Source organism: Pangasianodon hypophthalmus, chromosome 27, assembly GCF_027358585.1.
Source record: "Pangasianodon hypophthalmus isolate fPanHyp1 chromosome 27, fPanHyp1.pri, whole genome shotgun sequence".
In the NCBI taxonomy this organism is placed as follows: domain Eukaryota; kingdom Metazoa; phylum Chordata; class Actinopteri; order Siluriformes; family Pangasiidae; genus Pangasianodon; species Pangasianodon hypophthalmus.
This window is the reverse complement of record NC_069736.1, coordinates 9,890,768-9,914,027: the sequence shown is the minus strand read 5'-3', so window position 1 is coordinate 9,914,027 and position 23,260 is coordinate 9,890,768. Positions and strand designations below refer to the sequence as shown.

General features: G+C 37.2%; 1 protein-coding gene across 2 annotated transcripts in view; it reads right to left on the bottom strand.

Moving 5' to 3' along the window:
* The window catches only part of LOC128317598 (proline-rich protein 36-like), an 81,562-nt gene that overhangs the window by 3,091 nt on the left and 55,211 nt on the right, over positions 1–23,260 (bottom strand). Inside the window, exon 3 of one of the 2 annotated variants that reach the window (XM_053230421.1) lies at positions 3,529–3,646. The gene's annotated coding sequence lies outside the window, so the exon portion shown is untranslated. Of the gene's footprint in view, positions 1–3,528; positions 5,505–23,260 lie in introns of those variants that run through there. The other variant, XM_053230420.1, reaches the window with a different exon arrangement.

Genomic DNA, 23,260 nt, shown 5'->3' with positions numbered 1-23,260 from the left:
GTTAATCAGTATATTCTCACTTTGCAAATTTCTATTACTCTTTTACTATGAGTAAAGTTAGTAAAGTTAAGGTAAAGAGTAAGGGTTAATATTTCATTTGTAAGACCTCATTCATATAAATTTCAGTGACGGCCAAACAAATTGCCCTCATGTATTTAAATTCATACAAGTCTCTAATGAGATTAGGATGAGTTACATAGTTCATTGCTGTGGTGCTTATGGTCATAAATTGAGCAGGCTTATAGATGGAAGAGCAATATAAGTAATCAGAGCACCAAGTCAAAGCATTTTCTTTTCAATTCTTTTCAACAGCTAAATTTGCTATTAGCTTTTCAGTAAATATGCAGCTATCAGCAACACAAACTGCTTAGCAACCATCATTACCTATGTATTCACATGGATGTGCAGCTAAAAGCAATCCTAGATGTAACTCTTCTCCAGAAGTATGTATAAATAAACCTCATTTAAGACCTGCTGTTGCAACTGGTCCATGATGTGGTTTAGCTGAAATCATCTTGCAGCACCAGATATCTGACAAAACCCATGTCATCGTAACATCAGTATCTTTATTCCTGCTTTAACACTGTTTTTTTTTTTTTTTTTTTGAATGGACATTTCTGCTTGAATTTGCAGGTAGTGCATCGTAACATTTTTTTTACATATAACATGGCATGGACCTGCAGTCAAGTGGACACAAGTCTTTGCTTCCGTCACACACTGTTACACCCACCCACTCAAACGCATACATGCTCACATATACACACGCTGGAGCCTCGTATGATGGACATCTGCCACACTTCAGCACCCCCTTGCGTGACTGTAAAACCTTTCCCCCACCTGGCACTGCTGCAGCAGTTCTCATCACGTCAGTTCCTCTTTGAGGACGGCATCAGATCCCCGTCTCCTGGGAGACGCAACCAAATGGATCAATATGTGTCATCATTTTTTCCACTGTGGCCAATCGCCAGGGAGACGGAGACAGCCAGAGCAGCTAGGAAGTATAGCTCTTTGTGATTGATAAACCCTTGTTCATCAATGAAGACCTGCACGGTTTTCTCTTTTTCTCTCCAGTCACGTGACGACAGGTTGCCGATCGGACTTGACTAATGCTTCAGTAATTAGAGGTCTTGGAGAGACACTGGGCTGTGAAGAAGGGTTTACTGGAGCTCATTGTTTTGTTTTCAGTACGGGAAATGGGTAACGAGTCTGTAGTGATATTAACACTTAACAGGAACAGAGGTGAATTTTTCGTTCTTGTTATCAGAAGGGGAGAGTTGATGATTAAGCAGAGTGTTGCTCTCGGTTAAAGATTAAGTGGCCTTGGTAGGAATTTAACTTCCTCAAGCCTTGTTTTGAAGGCAAGTGAGGAATTCAAGTCCCAATAAGGATCTTAAAACAATATTTTTTTCTAAAACCACAGATATAAAGCATTACTCACACACTCTGAGCTCCTCTTTCAACACAAATGACATAAACACACTTTAAGGCTCTAAATATTCTATAATTAGTTCACTTTAGAAGCTCATTTTTAGGCAAACAACTACAAGGTATAATTTTAAGGCTCAGTGGTTGGTTGAAAAATTTGATGTTAAAAAAATAAATCCATAATTTAAGCAAAAACTGTCTGAACAGGAACACTGATCTATATTACGTTGTCGTTGGCAGTTGCTGCCTGAGTAACTGATCTGAGATCAGATATTTCCTGCAGTGCTCCATGGTTAGAACAGGTTTTGTTTCAGTGAACACTTTTAATTCCTAATCTCACTGTGCAGATACACTGCTACAGTACTAGTGTAACACAAGTTTGTAAAACTCAGGCTAAACCCCACTTTCAAGTGTGCTACAGCGAAAGCTGGTTCTGATTTTATTCTATTTCGTTCTATTTCACAACACAACTGAAAAAACTGGTTTGGGTGAATCAGCAACTGCCTTTCTCGGAAGTAGTGTTCAAGCAATTCGGCCTAACCACATTCCACTGGTGCAGTGTTTCACAACAGAGCCAGAAAAACCAGCTCTGGATGAACCAGCCATGATCGCAACAGATACACAAAGCAGCAGCACACACACTACACACTACACGCATTTGTACATTTGACTGTGCTGACAGTTCAAGAAACTTAACGTTATGTACCGTATATACCATTTACATTACATTAAAAATTATGTGAAAAATCATGCTTAATGTATACTTCTAGTAGTTTAAATGTATAATTGTAAGAGTGTATATATATATATATATATATATATATATATATATATATATATATATGTGTGTGTGTGTGTATATATATATACATAATATTATCAACAGTATGTCAAATTCATGGAATTATAACCATACAATTAAATTTTATGATTAAATTATGTCAAATTAAGTATTAAATTATGTGGGTGAAGAAACTGCTATGTTTTTCAGGGAACTTGTTAAGAGTATTGATCTTAACCTTTTTTTATTAACACAAAAAAAACATAAAATACAATGTAGATTACCTGTTTAAATAGTCTTGTGGCATTATTAAAGACATGCAGCTCACCAGAATACTTTTATACAATAATCTACTATAATATTTGTAGTAATGATATTGAAATTTAATGAGCTTCATGTCATTGTTGTAAATAAACAGAAAAAGTCTTTTCTGTCACATGGTGCATTATGATTAATTGAATATAAAGTAAGTATTAAATAAGATAAAATAAGATTTTTTCCTTAATTGACGCATTAATTGTTTTTAATTTCTAAACAGGTAAAACATGAATGGAAATCAATAGACACTTATAGCTGATGATTATGTTTAATTGGTTGATAATGATTAAAATATGATTAATTGTACAACTCTTGCATAATGTAATTGTAACATCCCTAGTGTATATAATGCAAAATGAATATGCACAGAGTAACCAGTGGACTAGAGCGGTCTCGTAGATGTCCACTGTGGCATGTTTTTAACCAGTTAAAGCATTTATAGTCTGTAATTAGTAGAATATTTGATTAATTTGTTTACCTGTTTAATACCTAATATTTTCTACAAAGACACCAATGCACTTAATTTATTATACATAACATAAGGTGCTAAAACTATAAACCCAATGTAAAGGTAACAGTCCTATGCAATAAGGATGTATGTTTATCAAACATAAAGGTCATTATCAGGTTATTAGCCATGCATTAAGTAACCAAATAAATATCAATCCAGTTTCATACAAGCAGTGCTGTATGAAATGAAAGTTTAAAGGAAATTAGTCCAGATGTTATTGCATTCAATAGTGCATCACCGTATGGCACATTATCCTAAAGTGTGCTGTTTCTCACACACTAACCTTCATGTGTCATTGAGAATTACTGTGTGCTAAAGTGCTCCTTTCAAAGTAACACATAAACCAGTTGCATCTGCAACAGCTGTGTGTTCTTAACAACATGTTTCTTTGCACACATCAATGCTGCGTTCATCAGCACTCTCTCCCGCTCTCTCTCTCACACATACACACACACACACACACACACACACGCACACACACACACACACGCACCAGAACTGAACGCGCCTCATCCAGCGTAGCCAATCAGCAGCACGTTGCCTAGGAGACAACCTCTACCCTTGGGAGGCTTTTCATAGATTTCTCTCTTTCGTGATGTTCCCTCTCGTTCCTGGAATACAGCACAGGAAAAAGTGAAAGCAGCAGAGAGAGATGGAAATACACTTACAGAGCGAAAAGGGGCTGAATGTAACACGCTTAGTGCTTTTTTATGAAGGTATAAAATTAACTGTAAATTCTCTTTTACTTTTATCAGATGTATAGGACAGGAGCTGCATATGGTTTGGAGTGCTTCTTGCAGCTCATGTAGCCGAGCTGTTTGTCATACAGTATGTAGGGAACGTCGCTAAATTTCTTTCTACAGATGCAAGTGAAAAAATAGAAAAGACTTTTTATGAACATAAACCATGTTATTCACAAAGGAGTTTTTTTTTTTTTTTTTACTATTTTCTACTATTTTATGGAACAATAAAAGACATTAGCAGTTTGAAATAACTCATGCAATTGTGCAGTGACCAAGAAACTGCTAAACAAACTATTTTATATTTAAAATTCTCAACAGTATTCCTGATGAAGCTTTGCACACACTCGGCATTTTCTCAACTAGCTTCATGAAACACTTCACACAGGAGACTTTTTTAAAGTTTCCAAATAGGCCTTGTTCACTTGTTGACTGCTTCTCCTAAATTCTAACTGATAAACGACTTATTTTGGGATACAGTTTCTATTTGAAATAAAACTGGTAAATCTTTATGTTAAGGTTCACTTAACTGGCATTATTTAACACACTATTTAACATGAATCTCAACACTGATACACCAAAGTAACATTAACAAAGTAACTGATGGAAACTATAGCATGTGCATTAACCGGTGTTCATACCATAATAATAATAATAATAATATCATCCGTAATGAATATGTCTGTGGTTGTGAACTAGCAAACTTCAGAACTGAGGATAAAAAGCAAATTCTAATATTTGCACCTGGAGACCAGAGTTCAGTAATTTAGCAATATTTAGTAGCATGATGTAATTGTCAGGTGTCAGCAGTAGTTTGTGACCATACATTTTTGTGGAGAAGAACAAAATTAATAATGACATAGCCTCAAACAAAATGAAGTAGAGAGGTGCACCTGATTTATGCAACAGGCTAGTGAATTTTTGAGTAACCCTGTAATAGGGAGTTGAGACTGGACAACATACAGTCATCCAGCATACAGTCTAAAAGCTTGTTTTGATGTAAAATTGCATCTGCATTTAATACACCATGTGTGACTCCTGTGTGTGATGCCAATGCAGTAATATTAGTATCATTAACCACGGCCCAGCTACATTTCAAAACCAACACACAAGACCTGAAGCTAGCCCCAAAAAATTCAGCACGGGAAATGGGAGAAACATTTTTCTTCTTTTTTTTTCTGAGCGTGTGCATGGGAAACAATCTCACTGTGGTGCACACGCATTTCTGATGTACAGATAATATCCACTCTATAATCCCCATTTCCCTCTCTCAATCTTTGCAATATGTCTTACAATAGAAATGATTCTGTACATCATACAAACACTGTCTGCACTATCTGAACTGTCTGAACTGTTCTATACATGTCTCCTCACCTAAGCATGGGGCAGCATGATTACTGCCCCACTGGGGCTCTATTAGTGTTTGCTATAGTTCCCATTTTTAACTACTAGGTGCAGGAATAATGTCTAGTGCATCTAGAAAGGAATATGGGTGGAACATTGGATAATATTTCAACAGAGTTTAAAATGTACAGAGTTGTGAATGAGGACTTTATGAAGAATAACATTTGTTGAATGGCATATATCTATCTATCTATCTATCTATCTATCTATCTATCTGTCTGTCTGTCTGTCTATCTGTCTATCTGTCTATTTGTCAATTTCAGTAAATAATGTTAGTCAAAGGAACTTTAATGCAAAGTAAAAACTGTAGAAACTACCTGTTTTAAGTACCTACATTTTAATAAACTACACTTTGATTCAGAAATAAACTTCACTATTTACGCTTGTCTTAGAAACACCAATAATCGTAAGCCTTTATCGAAATGTTCTTGGAATATAATTCTTGTAGTGACAGGTAGTTTATATATAAGCCTTTATAATACATTATACATAATTACATATATTAATGTAACGAAAATCTACGAGAGAGAGTCATGTGTAACCTTTTCCCTACACTTATATAAACACGTATTTAAATGTTTTAAACTTTTTTGCTCTGTGGCAAGGTCATTATGTTAATGTACATGTACACTGGCTGTACTTTTTCACAAATTAGATTTTCAGTGACCTAAAAGACACCGTCAAGGTATTTGAAGAGGAAGGAGGCAGTGCTGTGTGTAATGGAAAGGTCTGCCCGGTCATCCAATCTTAACTCGATCACGCTGCTCTGGGAGTCCAAAAGATCTGAGAGGGACATGTCCAACAAACTCCAGCTCCACAAACCTCTGGTACATCCAGCGATAGCTGCTCAGGGAGTTACTCACAGCACAGAGTACTGATAATCCATCATCAGTTATATAGTATTCATTTCTCATGGTATACAAGGTGGAAAATGACATGTGCTCCTCACTCACTCACTCACTTTTAGAAACAGATTTATCCTGGACAGGGTCGCGTTCGATCCGGAGCCTATCCTGGGAAGACTGGGCATGAGGTGGGAATATGTGTGTAGAGAAATTGTAATGCTACAGAATACAAAGGCATTCTAGACGAGTGTTTGCTTCCAACTTTGTGGCAACAGTTTGGGGAAGGCTCACATAAGGGTGTAAGGCTCAGGTGTCCACAAAACACCTCAGGTGGCCATACTGTGTCTGCACCATCAGATTTACTGAACCAATTAGCGTTTTTATGAATCAGTGTTTCACCCACACACCCCAAACCGGATACACAGTGTTAAAATCAGAAACATTTTTCATCATCCATAAAATGTTTGATGTATGTATAAAACTGACATTTAGATCAGACTCATTAAATTCAAACGATTAGTCTTCTAAAATAAATCAATACAAAATATATCAGCTTGTGTAGAACTGACCAATAAATGAGCATTAGTACCTACTTTCAGAGGATAATGTACCAAATATTATGCTACTGGCAGCTACATGGTTAAGTTTCTCTGCTAGAGACCAGAAAGTGGAGAGTTCAAATCCCAATATTGCCAGAGGGCTGTTTTTGGGCTCTTAATCCTCTGCTAGCTGGATTGTATTCTAAATCATTTGGATAAAAGACATTGCTGATAATGAATTTCTGTCTAAAATACAGGTTTAAATCCATTGTCTTTGACAGTGCAGAGAAAAGAAAAGCCATGTATAGTATAAAGAATAAGAAAGAAGTATTAGATTTGCTGAAAATGTACTGTTTTATATTTTTTAATACTTACCATAACAGTTGAGGTTATGATTTAATCTTAAAGACACCCTAAAGTTTATATAAAAAAATTGTGTTTTAAAGATTAAATCATTTCAGGTGAATTGATGTGGGATGGGAAAATTGTTGCTGCAATGTTTTGCCATATACATTTAAGAAACTGTGGTATTGCATCATTAAATATAAAAGCCAATCATGTTCTGATATGTAAATTCAGGCTATGCAGCACCAGTTTACCAGAGGAAAGGAGGAGTGTCTGAATAGGCATAGATGTGGAGAGTAAATCGCAGACCACTAGTTTGCCTTTTCTCCTGTGTGAAGACTTTTTTGCCATGTCACACAATTTATCCATTAGAAGTCTAGTTTGGTGACATACAGGCCTGCTAACAGACTGATATCTTCTATGTATAAGTTTGAGAAAGTTTTTTGAATAAAAGGACCATATCATGTGTGCCATGTATTATTTTGTTGCCCTACTTAGTTTTTAATCCTCTTTGTTCCATAAGACTGCATCATTTATAGTTTGAATGAGGGTGAGTGACTAGCGTTTATAACACCGAGCGTTAGCACTTACCCTGACTCTCGTATTTAATTATGACTCAGTGTCTCAGTGTCAGTCTGGGTGCCTTTGTGTTTAGTTGTGGTTCTCTGACTTCTTCCTCCACCTATATTTTGTTTCTGGTCAATTGGTGGTAACTTAGTCTGGCAGCACTTCAATGTCATTGTGTCAACAGCTTTATACTTTAATTGAAATCCGCTTTGGTTTTAAGTCACTTTAGACAAAAGTGTCTACCAAATGAATACACATAAACGCTATAGCATAAATGTCTGTCTACTGCTGGTGAATGCAATGCTTGGCTGAATACACTGCAAACAGACAGAGTGAAGAACCTCGCCTATGAAGCTGCTGAATTTCAAGGCTTTCTCATTTCCTTCAATATAAAGAGAGTAGTAAAGAGACAATAGCTGCATTGTCGTGTCTTTTAATTATTATATTCCAAGCGCCTATTTGTTAACCCTTTTAAAGAGTTGTGATTTTGTGCATTTCAGCTTGTGTGTATGTGCGTGAAACTGATTAGGTTGTATGTATATATGTAGGCACTCAACTAATTTTACTTTTCATAGTAAATACATCACAGATAGCCTGAGTATGTGTCTTGGACATGTCAGCGTTATTAAAGTTGTTATTATTGCAGCAAAATAAAAAATCTTACAATGACGCACATTTTAGTCTGTGTTTAAGAGCACAAATTCTGCACAAACCAAGCAGCTGTCAGAATGTAACCCCTGCCCCCTTCCCCCTTTCCCCTGTCCGTTAACACACACACACACACACACACACACACACAGAAGGATGCTCTCTCACACTCACTTTGGCTGCATGTAAAGAGGCATTTTCTGCACATACACACAAATACGAACAATTACACCTACACTTATCTCTACTCTATTAATTGTGTACCATGTGACCACCTAGTTTTTTTTTGTTTTGTTTTTTTTTTGTCCTCGGTTACATTCTGGTCACATATTAGCATGTTTTAACATCCTACAATGACTCTACCATCCCTTAATTGCTGAATAAATGATCAAGCGTGTGTAAGCACTTTTTTAGCCTGACATGTGGTAAGCTCCCGGGAATTAAGTCCCCGCTCAGCGGGAAATTGAGTCCGTGAGTCAACCTCAAATATCCAATAGGCCAAAACAAACATGACTAGAGCAGTGACAGGTTTTTGGAAGTTGTCAAATATTAATTTGTGCCGAGTAATGCTCGTGTAGGCAGGACCCACAGAGACACTGGTAGAAACTATTCATCAGTGATCAGTGCTCATTTAAAGGAACAGTTCGGTGAAAAATTTAATTTAGACAAGCTCCTCCTCTCCTTAAATGTACTGTAGTTGATCCACCAGGATGCGTTTGGTGTCAGAAGTTTTCTTTAGTTGTGCTCTTAGGATAACGTAGCTAACAAGTAAGGGTATCGTGTAAAGTTCAGCATGTCAAAATTATCACACAGTCACTCAACTGCTTCATACAAGTGTTCTGTATGTCACTTACTGATGTGGTTTGTGACACAGCATGGCATTATAAACATGAACAAAATGAGTCAGCAGACTCCAGCAGGAGAGAGGCACAAACATTTAAAAGCCAGAGCTTATGTACTGATTATGTGATTATATTAACTGTATTATTTTATTTTGAAGTAAGTGTATAATGAAAACTAGTGGCTATAAGCCTCCATTACTCTTTAGCCACATTAGCCATGTAGCCCGAGTGCAAAACTGAAGTAAATTTCAGACACTCAACATGTCATGAATAATGCATTACATTTTGGTTAAAAGGAAAACTATGCAAGTTTCATTTTTGGCCATATTATAACTTTGGTGCCTATTAGGCTGTAAGGAAGTCAGTTATGAACCTATATGATGCTATCATCTGGAGGTCAAACTCCACAAAGCATTCATTCGTTCATCTTCAGTGAACGCTTTATCCTGGTCCTGGTGTGTCCGGAGCCTATCCCTGGAACACTGGCGGGAATATTCACACTGGATGGGACGCTAGTCCAACACAATGCACCGTGCACATACACACTCACACACATATTCACACCTTGAGGCAATTTAGTGTAGCCAATCCACTTATCTGCATGTTTTTGGACAGTGGGAGGAAATCAGAGAACCCAGAGGAAACTCACGTGGACACGAGGAGAACGTGCAAAACTCCACATAGACAGTAACCTGAGCTCAGGATCAAACTTAGGACCCACTGCACCACTATGCCACCCTCCACAAAGCGACCCATCGTTTTTAGAAAGCTGCTTGATGTGAAACATGTTCATGATGCTTTACTAGCGCCTACTTAGGAATACTAGCATACACTGCCATGCTATTTGCTCAGTAAGTTTACTCAGCTCTGCACACTGCTCCAGTTCCGTGTGTACTGTGGCATTACCTACACGGTCCTGTGTATTTACTGTAGTGTCTAGCACTTGTTAGTTTCGCTGGAACTGTAGTTTACACACTGGTCTTATGCCTGTCCAGATCACTGTAAGGTGGGTGGAAGGTACAGACAATTGCAAGGGACCTGAAGAGACAGGGGCCAGCATAGATTGTACCTTTTTTTAATCATTAATTAATAAATTTGTTTTTGAAGCTTCATTAATTATTGGTTTTAGTTACACTGCATTCTGTTACTCTTGCAGTGAGTCCCTCCATGTAAACGTTCAGTGGTAATAAGAGCTGTTTGTATACGAGCATTTTGTTATTAACTCATAAGAACATGCTGCCAGAAACGTCAGATTTTCACAAACGCCAGGAAAAAAGAAATAAAGAGCTTTCATAATAATGAATGAATGTATGCATTAATCTTTAGTGCATCAGGAAATAATGAAAAATATACTATATATTACCAGCCAACTGAGTTATATATGAATATCCACTAATAATGGTTATATTAAAGTATCTTGTTAACTCATTTTGTTAATTAATATCATGCCTTGAGTTGTATTAATAAAGATCATTTATATTGTCTTTTTGTACTTTAATGTACTTTAACCAAAACTTTAGGCTATTTTAAGTAACTTGGGACAATCTGAGTTGCTTTGAGATCACATGATCCAAGTCAAAGTGCAATGTTATAAAAATGGGTATGATGATGATGTCACATCAGTTTGATCCACTCAAACACAGTAAGGACTGTGACATGCTAATAAAAGTAGTTATACAGTAATAAATAGTAAACACACAGCCAGCTGCTGTAATGCCCACATGATGTCCTTGTCAGAGCTTTCACCTGAAAAAAGTGACTTTTTTTAGATTCTTACATTGACTGCTTTACTACTAAATTGCATTTTTTGCAGAAAATCTTGAGTTTAACGTGTAAAGTTTTGCTGACAGTTCTGGCAGATAAGTTCACAGTAACCAAGCTGACGTTGTGCAAGCTTCTGTTGCTCATTACAGCTGTGACTAGGGCATGTTTTAATACGTGTAAGATCTGTGTTGTGTCACTTAACATGACACAGCGTTAAAAACATCAGGGGATTGGCTTGGAAAATACATGTGTGTCAAATCCACAAATCCGATAACAAATTATCCCACGTTCACACTAGCAAGTGATAAGTCACTTGTAGTGTGTCTCTTATGGGCGTGGAGATTGTGGGCGGGGCCTATCCAGCATTTTTTAGTTCCATAAGTAAAGGCATATGTTATGACTAGGCTTTGTACTAGCTTTGTTAGCAGATAAGCAAAGCAAGATAATTGTACTAGCTATGTACATACACTCACCAGAGGCACCAACACAGGCATCTCTGTTACTTCCTTCCATGCTTTATTTTTCTTTATAATGTCTCCATACACATTTAATGAGAATTGTATATGACAGGATAAGACGAAACCATGGTGATAAGTTTTTCTTCCATTTTTTTTTTTTGAGTCAAACAGTAAATGGGAACTAATTGCAGGTAGACCGTAAAGTTGTGAGTGGGGAACTCAAGAAATGTCGGACCACACAGTCCACAGGATTTGTCTGAGGAATCATTTGAGGCAGTAGTTAGGATTCGTTGCTTTACCATGTCATGCCTAATTTGCATAGAATTAAGAAAATCTCAACTCATAGATCTCTGTTAGCTGATATGAATATTAATATCAGATGGGTACATTCCTGTTATCACTGCAGTGATAATAGGAAACTTAAGGTAATGTTATGTATAGTTTTAAGGACAAGCCCTTTAATATGAGCCTTTAAGGACTAATGGCATTAATGAACTGACACCTCACTACTGCTGCCATCACATCATTATCTAAAAGATCCCACGTCTTTCAGTTAGTATTAACAACGGTGATAACGACGTTCACTGACAGCACTTTTACATCACCTGGCAGTGGATTCTGAATGAATTCAGGAAGTGTTTTGGGGAGTGTTCATTAAACGGTGCATAATCATTAAAGGTCGTTTTTGGGTCTGACTGGCAACGCTCATCAAAGCCGAGCTGCGCCATGGGCACGCCAAAGCCGCTGGTGGAGGCTAGAGGGAAAAAGCGAGGCACTGCAAAATACAAACAGCACACACACTCCTTTTTTTCTCCTAGGCGTGCACACACACACACACACACAGACACACACTGACTGCTGGAAGCCAGACAATTAAGGGGATGGAGGACAGGCACATTTGCATACATATTAAAGTGAGGCTGTTAGAGAAGAGAAAAGAGGGAGCAGGCGAGGGGGGTGAGATGGAAAGAAAGGGAGCGAGAGAGCGAGAGCGAGAGGGAGGGAGTGACTAGCAGCATATGAGCGAGCCGTTCTCATAGATCTTTTCCATCAAAACATGCCGAGCCCCGCCTTTGCCTGCGCATAAATCTGCATGTGTTTAGTTGGAGCTCTCACTCCGGGCAGCAGAGGGAAACCAGCGGGCAAACATTGGCACCGTGAGCACGGCCAGGACAGAGGTGGCATAACAGTCAAGAGTGACAAATTTAACTCTCCGGTTACTCCTTACTCTGGTTTCACAACACTCTGAGCATGTGCCATGTTAATGTGTGCTTAATGCTATTAATGGTATGACTGAACAGAGAGTTGGGTTTGAATTTAAGGGTGTTATATACTGGGAAGGAAAGAAATGACTGGGGTTCATGAGACAACCCTACATGTTATACACACACACACACACACACACATATATACTGTATACACACATCCACATATACAAAACATGTAGTTGTCCTATAAGATTTGAGTTCGAAATCCAAACACACAGCAGTACTGCTTATCTGTACTAATAAGAATTTATAGGAACTATAATCAGAGAAAGCAGCTCGACTGGGTTTCATACAAATTATTATTGATTTAAAAAGCTGGGCTTGCTAACACTGCCACTAACTCATACCTTTCCATGTGAACAAATTTGCAATCAGGAGAATATGTTTGTAATTAAAGTTGGAGTCCCAGCTGTGCTATGCATCCTGAAGGTCCTTTTAAGGCTTTGAGGACAGATTTTATTATTTCTGATTAGAAATACTGTCCTGCTGTACTGCAAGATCTGCTGATCTCATCAGTGGTTAAATTATAAAAGATCTTCATGGATGGTGGTGGGTTGCGGTAAGAGGTTGGTTAAGGTTGACTAGACAAATTTATACCCTACGTATTTCTTATCTTAGATTTCAAACAAAAAGGCTTTTCAGATAGCACTTGTCTTCAACTGTCTGTTTGTTTCTATGGAACAAAGTCAGTCTACCATCATTAGAAGTCAGTCTTTTATTAGAATTTTCTGGGTCAGGAATAAAGCATGATGGGACATGCGCTTACAGGAAAATAATCCACAACTGGGTGGTGCAGTTACTTTCATATAACAGAATGGCTCAAAGGGTTTTATTCCTCTGATTCCACAGGAATTCTTTTTATTTATTCATAACAACACATCATGCTTTGTATCCTTTTTTAGGTACATTTAATGGGAACATTTGTGCGACAACTTAGTTCCTGTTACAACTTATATCTAACACATATTAACAGTTGTTCGCACACCAGGCTCACTTTCTTTCCTCTCTCAATGTTAACGAGACAGAAAAACACAGCTTGTCATCACTGAAAAAAATGATTCAGTGGTTCAGTAAAAATGACAAAAAACAAATCTGTGATTTTTACACAAAAACCGTTATTAGAATTACTAAATTTGCTTTAAGTTCTTTACGAAATTAATTCATGTAAATATGTGGCTAAACCCCAATGTGTATATTTTACTTACTTTACTCAATTAAATTTACTATTATTTTGCAAGTGCTCACAAAACTAGAAAAAAAGAATTACTGTTTACTGAAGTACTGTTGAACCAGTGCCATACCCAGTTGGGGGCGTGGTTTCTGAACTCGATTTGCATACACGTTCACAGATCTTTAAACTGATATCATTTTGAGAGGTGTGGTTGGGTTGTTTTCTATATTTCTTGTTTTGTGTCAGCTTTAAGGCCTAAGGCTATCATATTATGAAATGTTTTGAAAGATCATATGTTTCAGGAAAGTTTTCTTGGTCCACCCTCTTTGTGTTTCTCAGTCAGGTGCATGGTGTGCATGCGTACACAATTTCGCTAGCCATCTTGGCAGGCAATATGAAGGCTGAAGTGAATGTGTTTGCTTATTGATTGGAAGTGTTCATGATTATTAGGCTATAATGATATTGTTTAGATTATGTGTATTTATTACAGTGTTAAGACTTATTTAGTTCATATAACTCAAGTTTGAGTAAAATGTTTTTTTTTTTTTTTTTTTTTTTGAGAAATAAGATTTTTGGGGAAATTGTTACCACACTTTTTTGAGTAAATTTCACTCTAATATGTTTTTTCAGTGTTACTGAGAACCAGAAAGACAAACTCCTCTGTTCTGAAAACTTTCCTGTGGCGGAAAATTTCCTACAAAGCACTGACACTGGAGACTCCTTCCATAAATGTTAAATAAACATTTCCTTACAACAAATTTCACCATAACAATGATTATGCTTTTTTCTATGTTTAATAAAAGTACATTTTTACCCATTTATTATTCGTATTAGACTATGTAGATTGTCTGCCGTACAAGTCCCTGTGACTAACAGTACTAACAGCTAACAGCTAATTCACAGGGACTTGTATGGCAGACGATTATTGATTATTGAATTATCAATTTACATTTACAGTGATGGCATTTTGGCAGGTGCCCTTATCCAGAGCATTTATCCATCATTTATCCAACTGTGCAGTTGAGGGATAAGGGCCTTGCTCAAGGGCCCAGCAGTGGCAGCTTGGCAGTTGTGAGATTTTGAACTCACGACCTTCTGATCAGAAATCCAAGGTCTTAACCACTGTGCTCCCACCACCACCTCCCAGAATTACAGCTGGCACTACTCTCAGAGCTTCTGGTATAGAAATTAATCAACATCTTCTGACCAATCAAAATGAAGACCTCAGCAGTGCTGTGGAATAAACTATAATAATCTTCAGTGTCAGAAAAACACTAACTTCACTAGGAGAATAAATTCCGGTGATGGAAATAGCCAAATAAACCAGTTAGCCAGTTAACTAGCTTGCCATTCTATTAATTTAACATAAGTTTGCTTCCAAGGCAAAAGTGCATAAATCTCAAATATTAATGGAACTAAAATAGCAATAATGGATAAGTTAAGTGATATCACACTATGACATTAATCTACAGGGAGTGGAAAAGGGCGCAGGAGTTTTATAGCTTTTTAGCATTGTAGCGCAGCTATTTTCTGAGCTATATGGGCTGAGAGCAAACAAGTGTAACACATTAAACAAAATACACAAATACAAGTGCTCTGCAAAAACAGTGCAGAACAAAATGATTTTACAATAGTTATGAATCTATCCTGGATTTATAGCTGTCATATCAATTGTCTAATTGTATCTGAACCTCACAACACATCACAACAAGTCACTGATGGTTTTAATGACAATGGGAAAACATTAAGTTGGTCAACAAATACAAAAAGATCCATTTTTTATAAAGGTTAACATGGATTTCATTATGAGCTTTTTCTTTTAAATATTGTATTGGACTCTCTCATGGTGTCGTGGTATGGTGTGTATACAAGATTTATTTAAGATGCTGTACCTATAATTGCCATTTACATCTGTAAAGGTTTGTGTAATGAGAGACAGAAAAAAAGGATTCAGTCTTAAGACATTTCGATCTACAGACTTCAATATTACAGACTTTTAATGCTCTTTTCAATTGAAGCAATTTGATGGTATTGGTGCATTCAAATTGGAGGTAAACACAAAATAGACTGGCTCGCCGTACAAGATGTTAAAATTGTAGGAACACTGTTGCTAGGCAACTGGGAAATATGGACACCGAGCATAGCTGATAAATGAAGTCGATGAATTAGCTAACTATGTTATTTATACAGAGAGTCTAAAGGTACAAAGGCAGTGGAAATGAGAGAAAACCTTCAAGAAAAAAATGTGAACATTTTCCTGAGATGTGTTCGTAATTAGCAAGAAAAGACTCAGTATGACTAAAATAATACTTTAATTACTCTTTCTTGCACACAACTTATACAACATATGAAACTTGAACAAAAGTAGGTTTGGGACAGGGTCAGGGTTCATACCTTTCATACCACGTTCATACCAGGGTTCATACCTATGACAATTCATATGAAATTGAACAAAATACTTCAATCACTTCAAGTGTTTGAATTTATACAAACTGATTATGTTGATCTTATCACACTTAGTGTGGATCACAAATCTGTATTTCACCATCTGCATTCAATCAGTAACACGATCTGACATAAACAGGAACCACTTTCTCCATGCTCGAGACATGTGGAGACACATGGAAGTGGGTAGTGTTCATGTTTTTTCAGTGTAATATACTTCAGATTAGTTACATTTTAACCATAGATAAAATTAAGAAAATAAATAAGGATTGCGCTTTACAATAAAGTAGCAGCTGATGGTTTTATATCAGTATGAGCTTGTTCTGTTCTGCTGCTTAGGCTCTCATGCACAAATTTAACAACAAACCATAGCAATGAAAAATAAAACACTAAACTACAGTATATTATTATATTAATGGTAAACTTTATTAAAAAAATATTTAGTGGTGTGTGTCGATATCTCAATTTGATGACATTTTGCACTACCAATGGAAAAGCTCTCTATGCTGTCTGATATAAAAATAGCCTATCTGTAGTCTTACAATCCCTCTGTTTATAAGGTGCCCTTGTCCAGTGAATATAAACTATCAGATGGTTGCAAACAAAATGGATTTATGGATGCAAATGCTCTGTTTGCTCTTTGTATGGGAGCACTGTTCATGTTAAACAGAATCACTGAGTATTTTCAGTTATTTATGGTGAACGTTACACCTAATGGAAGGCAGGTTTAACTATTAAGTTAGAACTTAAGGCTATGTGAAAACCATGCAATCTGGTGCAACTGTTAATTTTTTAGTAGCTTGTTAACTAGAACGTAGTGATCATGTACTTTCAAACTAGGCCACGACAGAGCTCACGCTTTAGTGGTGCAATCCGCATTGAACAACGTCAACATTGTGTCATAATTCATAATCTCTGAGCTATCAGAAAAGATTAACCTCCGGCTAAGTGAACTCCATTCATCTGGAATCTTCTCATGAAAACAATGAACATATGACCACATTTCTTAATAACTCAGTTACAATGCAGTTGTATGAGTTGCACTTATATTACTATAATAAAATAACATGGTAATGAGTGGCATGTCGATCTCTTGGTTTTCTGTTTCCGTGAAGATATCCGTCGTCACCGCGCACACTCTCCCCCACGGTAACGGTTGCCGTGGAGGCTGCAGTTGATGGCTATAACAGCAGCTGTCGCTGCAATGCACTCTGCAGCCCGAGAGTGCTGGGGAACGGAAAGGGGGGGTGGCAAAGCGAGAGAAGGAGTTTGTGTGAGAAATATGCAAAAAGAAAGTGGAAAGACATTGAGAAAGGGACTGAAAAGAGAGAGAAAGAGAGCACAAGAAGAGAAGTGAAGATGGGGTAATGTTAAACTAAGAGTAAGAGAGAAGTGGAAAATGAATAGTGTTCAATCAGAAAGACAGACAGAGAGAGAGAGAGAGAGAGAGAGAGAGAGGGAAAACAACGGGAAGGCGAAGCAGAGGACAAATTGTTTATATTTTTCAACAGAGAGAGAAAGGGAGAGAGGTGCTCTGCGCTGCCCCACCAAGCTCACTAGACCCACTCACATCACACACTTTCTCTGCATTTGAGGTTAGGGGAGAGAGAGAGAGAGATTGAGAGAGAGAGAGAGAGAGAGAGAGAGAGAGAGACTTGACTAAAAATAAAGGGAAGGAATGTGAGATATGGAAGAGTATGAATATATATATATTTATATATACTGCCTTGGATCTTTCTCCCTCCCTCCCTCTCTCTCTCTCTCTCTCTCTCTTTCTGATTGAACACTGTGTGTGTGTGTGTGTGTGTGTGTGTGTGTGTATGTGTAAGAAACCAGAAAGCATTCAGATCTAGGGCACATGTACAAATGGGACAAGAGTGGCAAAAAAAGAAAGAAAGAAAGAAAGAAAACCTGAAACTCAGTTGAAATATCCTTACATCTAATCAGTGTGTGTGTGTGTGTGTGTGTGTGTGTGTGTGTGTGTGTGTGTGTAAAGACTGAAGCCCACAGTGACTAACTAATATGAACCATGTTGCCACAAATCAATAATAAGTATACCTGTACAGGAACTTACAGTGATGCACCACCATGGTTTATGGTGGCAATTCATTTTACCTGTGTTTATTACATAATAAACATACCATGGTGCATTATGGTAACTATATTTATACCACATTTATCCCCAAATCAGTTTATAAAGAAGTATAACACTTTTGTAAAAGGTATCTGTTTCAAATAGGAAAAGTGACTGAAAAATGTTAACCATTTGGAAATCATGTTTTTGAGTTCAGAGATAGCAATCGCAATCGCTAATTATCTTAGCATACACTAAATTAGCATGTATCCCTTTTGGTTTAACTTCTAAACATAGAAGTGGCAGAACAATAATGTTTCTCTCATACTATATTTGCTAGAGAAAAACATTAAAGTTGTGCTTTCATTTTAACATTATAACCTTCACTGGTCAGGAAAATATTTTCTGCACCAACACTCAAACTCTTGCTATGTTAGCTTGTGAAGTACCGCTAAGAGACATGCCATTAAAACACTTTTAATATGCTCAAACAAAATGATCTTTATTTATACATAGATTATGGGTTATGGTAACTGTATTTAATCATGGTAACTATGGATGTGATACTCTTGACTATGATTACCAAGACTTTACTGTGGTGTTGACGCTAACTGTTAAAAAAATGTTCTTTTTCCTACGAAATCTAAACATACATTTAAGTAGCTAAGTGAAGCTGGTCAGGGAACGACACTACGTTATGTTATGAGGGGAATGAAGCAAAGAGCAAGAAACATGAAGTTTAGTACTTGCTTACGTGCCTCTCTCTCTCTCACACACACACACACACACACACACACAGAGGGAGGGGTGCGTCTCCGGCAGCGTTTCCTGCCACAGGATTTGAAACTGGAGCTCTCTCAGCTGTGGTCTCCTGTTTCCTCTCCCCATCTCCAAACATACTGGAATTGTGTGTGTGTGTGTGTGTGTGTGTGTGTGTGTGTGTGCGTGTGTGTGTGAAATTGTATGCAGTATGTATACAGTACAATAGTATGTATCCATTTTTAACCCCTTGATCAAGCCCTTGGCATGTCACTGACTCTCTCCATGTTCAGCTCATGTGTGTGTATAATTTGGGACAGGGGTTGTTACACTTCTAAACTTACAAGCAGCACAATACAACTTCCCAGCACAGTGTTGTGTGTTGACTCATATATGCTGGTGAAGGACTATAAATATGTTTTTATATTAACATTATGATCTGCATTGGTGTGGAAACTGGAATTATGTAAAACTGCAATATTTTTTTTTTTTGCAACCCCAAACTTGTTCGTGTTTGTCTTAGAGTCTCTCTATACTGCCAAACACTTAGTTAGCATGTGAAGTAATTACATGTTTAAAGCAAAATGAACTTTATTCCTAAATTAATTTTGTACTTGTTGCTGGTGGTGGATTTAGAAAGTCTTGGCGAGGAGTTTTGGTAGGATGGCACATTAGTGCATTCGATGAGATTAATTTGACTGGAGTCCAAAACGAGTTAAATAAAGAATGAATGAAGCTCCACTTTTGCAATCACTCATTTACCTCCTAGCCAATATGTTAGCTAGCTAGAGAAATAGCTAGCAAAGTGGCACCCAAGCTATGTTAGGTGTGTTCTGAGCTGAAAAGCAGATTACTCATATACATGCCACCTTTTTGATGTCCGTGGAAAGCTGGTTGTCTGATAACAATTCATTTCTGGAGTTTATTGCCACATTATCACTTTGCATTGTTTGCATTTGCATGGTTGTACTAGCTGGATGTTCTTGCTAGCTTTCAGCATGTCATTGATCACAATAAGAGGCAAAATATACAGTTATGTTAATATCAGAACAATTTCCATGCTACTAAGCAGAACAGGCTTAAATGAACACCTTACATTTTCCCTATAAACAATCACAACCTGTGATTTTTAGTGGCCTTCAAATTTATCGCAATGTGAATAAATTCCAATTTCATGTCTCATTTTTGGACTTTACTCTTAAAGAAGTCATTAAATATTGATTTTTTTTTATCCAACTTTAAAAATCAGGTTCCATTCTGCTCACAATTACATTAAAATCTCATTCGGACATTTACTGTTCACAATCATTAAATGAATATTTTATGTAAAGCATTTTGAAGTACTAATTATTGTTACTATATTGTTACATGTGGATTTAGATAAGTGATCTAAAGTGTAAATCCAACATAACAGAAATAAAACGGTACTTTAGGTAAAACATCCTCCTCATTGTATAGGTTTAACTCAATGTCAGAGCAGAATATTTTATTGGGTTTATTGTACTGCTTCCATTGTTGATCATTTGTATTTGCCGACCAGATTATATGACAGAGCATAACGCCAGTACCATATCAGGCCACTTTCACAAACGACAAAATTGAAAGACTCACAATATCTTAATCCGTGAAATAGCATGTTATTAGCATTGATCCATGGCACAGTCTGATAAGTGGCTTATTATCAGGGAAGTAGATTGATGCTATCAGGCTAATTCTTGCACAAGTTTAGCATATTAGAATTCATATCAGTTTAGTCACACTGCGAAATGGTTCTATTCCACTGAGAATTGCCTTTTAGCAGCAGTATGGGTTTTAGATGGTTATAAACAGTTGTTTCAAGAATTTATTTTCTCCTAAGGGTGCTTTTGTGCATCATACACAATTGTTATTTTTAAAATACACACATACATACATACATACACTGACCATTTTATTAAGAACATCTGTACACATTCTCATTTATGCAGTTATCCAATCGGCCAATCAAGTGACAGCAGCACAATGTATAAAATCAGGCAGATACAGGTCAAGCACTGCAATTAATGTTCAAAAGATCATAATGAGCAAACATCAGAATGGGGAAAAAGTTTGATCTCAGTGATTTTGACCATGGCATAGTTGTTGGTGCCAGATGGGCTGGTTTGAGTATTTCAGAAACTGCTGATCTCTGGAGATTTTCACACACAACGGTCTCTAGAGTTTTCACAGAAAGGCATAAATAACAAAAAAACATCCAGTGAGCAGCAGTTCTGAGAGGGGAAATGCCTTGTTGATGAGAAAGGTCAAAGGAGAATGGCCAGACTGGTTTAAGCTGACAAGAACACTGGGGTAATTCAAATAATCATCTCAGAACACATAACACATTGAACCTTGAGGTGGATGGGCTACTACAGCAGAAGACCACACTGAACTGAAGACCACTGAAGCTCTTGACCTGTATCTGCATGATTTTCTGCATTGTGCTGCAGCCACATGATTGGCTGATTGAATAACTGCATTAATAAGCAGGTGCATAGGTGTTCCTAAAAAAGTGGCCAATGAGTGCATAACAAACACTTACTACTATTTACTATATTTAAACTGATATATAGACTCTGGATCCACCACAACACTGATCAGGATAGATATATTCTGTATACTGTAGTGAGCAGTTGTTTTTATATAAAAACAGACAACCACAATCAAGACTGACACACAGAAAGCAATCACAGTGTTACAAAGCAGACAAGCCATTAACGGTCCAACCTCATGCAAGTGAATCTGGCAAACCACAAGTTCTCATTCAGGGAAATCAGCATGTAACTCTTCTTGAATGCATGTTTACATACACACACGCAAACACACACATCTCTGAGTCTTGAACAAAGAGCATCCTTAGGAGGAGTATAAGGCACTAAGTCAAGTGAATGTACACCCCAGGTTTTATAGAGAGGGAGAGAGCTAGTGGGAAAATCCAATCAAAACCAATCACGCAGTTGTCGTGTCGCTGCACACAGCCGGGCTTTGTGAAATCTGCGTCACACCTATAAACAGAACAGCACAAACTTGTGTAGTCTGCAGTGACGGCTAGTGACGATACTGAATGGGAGGGTTAAAAAAACTTCTACTACCTGTCAGTAACTCATATGTTTATGAAATCATAATGGTTGAGCCAAATGGCATGGGGTCTAATCATGGACTTTCAACTCATTCTTATTTCCTACACCTGCTATTGTGTTTCACATGCACCTTAGGATGTGTCAGCTAAGTGAGCTTAAATAAATTAGCCCCCGGGCACACAGAATCTAGGGGTCATTTTACTAAATGTAATCACTTGACAAGACTCAACAATAGGTTGTGTGAATCTCCAGTCTGGGCTAGAAGGAAATCAGCCCCAGCCTCTACTTCATACCATTCTGCATATTTACTTATGACCATTGGTGGTGCTGTTGTTCTTGGTTCCACAAAAATTAGACATGTAAGTTATTTGTTAAGAGCAAATAAGATGCTGTCAACAATTTGAGCCTTATTTTTATGCAATTTTTCCTTGAAAAAGAGGGAGAGCTTAGCCCTAATAGCCCGTTTATACTAGGCGGCCAGGGCCAGTCCTGAAAAAAGAGGCACAGGGTGTCAGATGTAATAGGGAGACAGGACTGTGTAAAAAGTCTAAACAAATTACATAGTCATTTTATGACCCAAAAAAAAGAAAAAAATAGTGTAGGGGATTTTAACTGTAACTCAGTGGTGTGAGGAATAAACACATGTTTACATGGAAAGTGCAATAAACTAAATAAAAGAAACACCTTTAACTTCCTAATGTGCTAATATTAACCCTAACAATCCATTATTTGAGCAATTAAATGATGTCTTTGTGCTATATATAGACACGGAAGGATTTCACTTCAGATGGTAAAATACGTTCTCAAAGTGAACTCATAAAATCCTACATGGTTGTTATTTATTTTTACAGTGTGTATTAGGAAATTTCCACATCTTATTATGTAACGCCTCTAAAGCCAGTGTTATGAGAGCTGAACCATTACTTAGATTTGCTGGGTCTCTGAATAAACAGCTGCTCCAGCACCAGCCCTGGCACAAAAATAGTAATGAAATTGTGTTAGGACTGTTGAAAATGGACGTAATGGTCATCTGTAGCTTATGTTTGTGGGACCTTATCAATGTTTCTATTGCTCAATATAGATAAGTAATTAATATTTTACTCAAGATTAATCATAGTGTGCCCATTTCTATGGTACCTGCCACCTATACACTGGTGGTCTAGTCTATCTATATTTTTAATGGAAAAGAGATCTCACCTCTCACCTACTGGTCCAGACCTGCTCAGGCAGTATTTAGTTCCCTCAGGTCACAGGACCC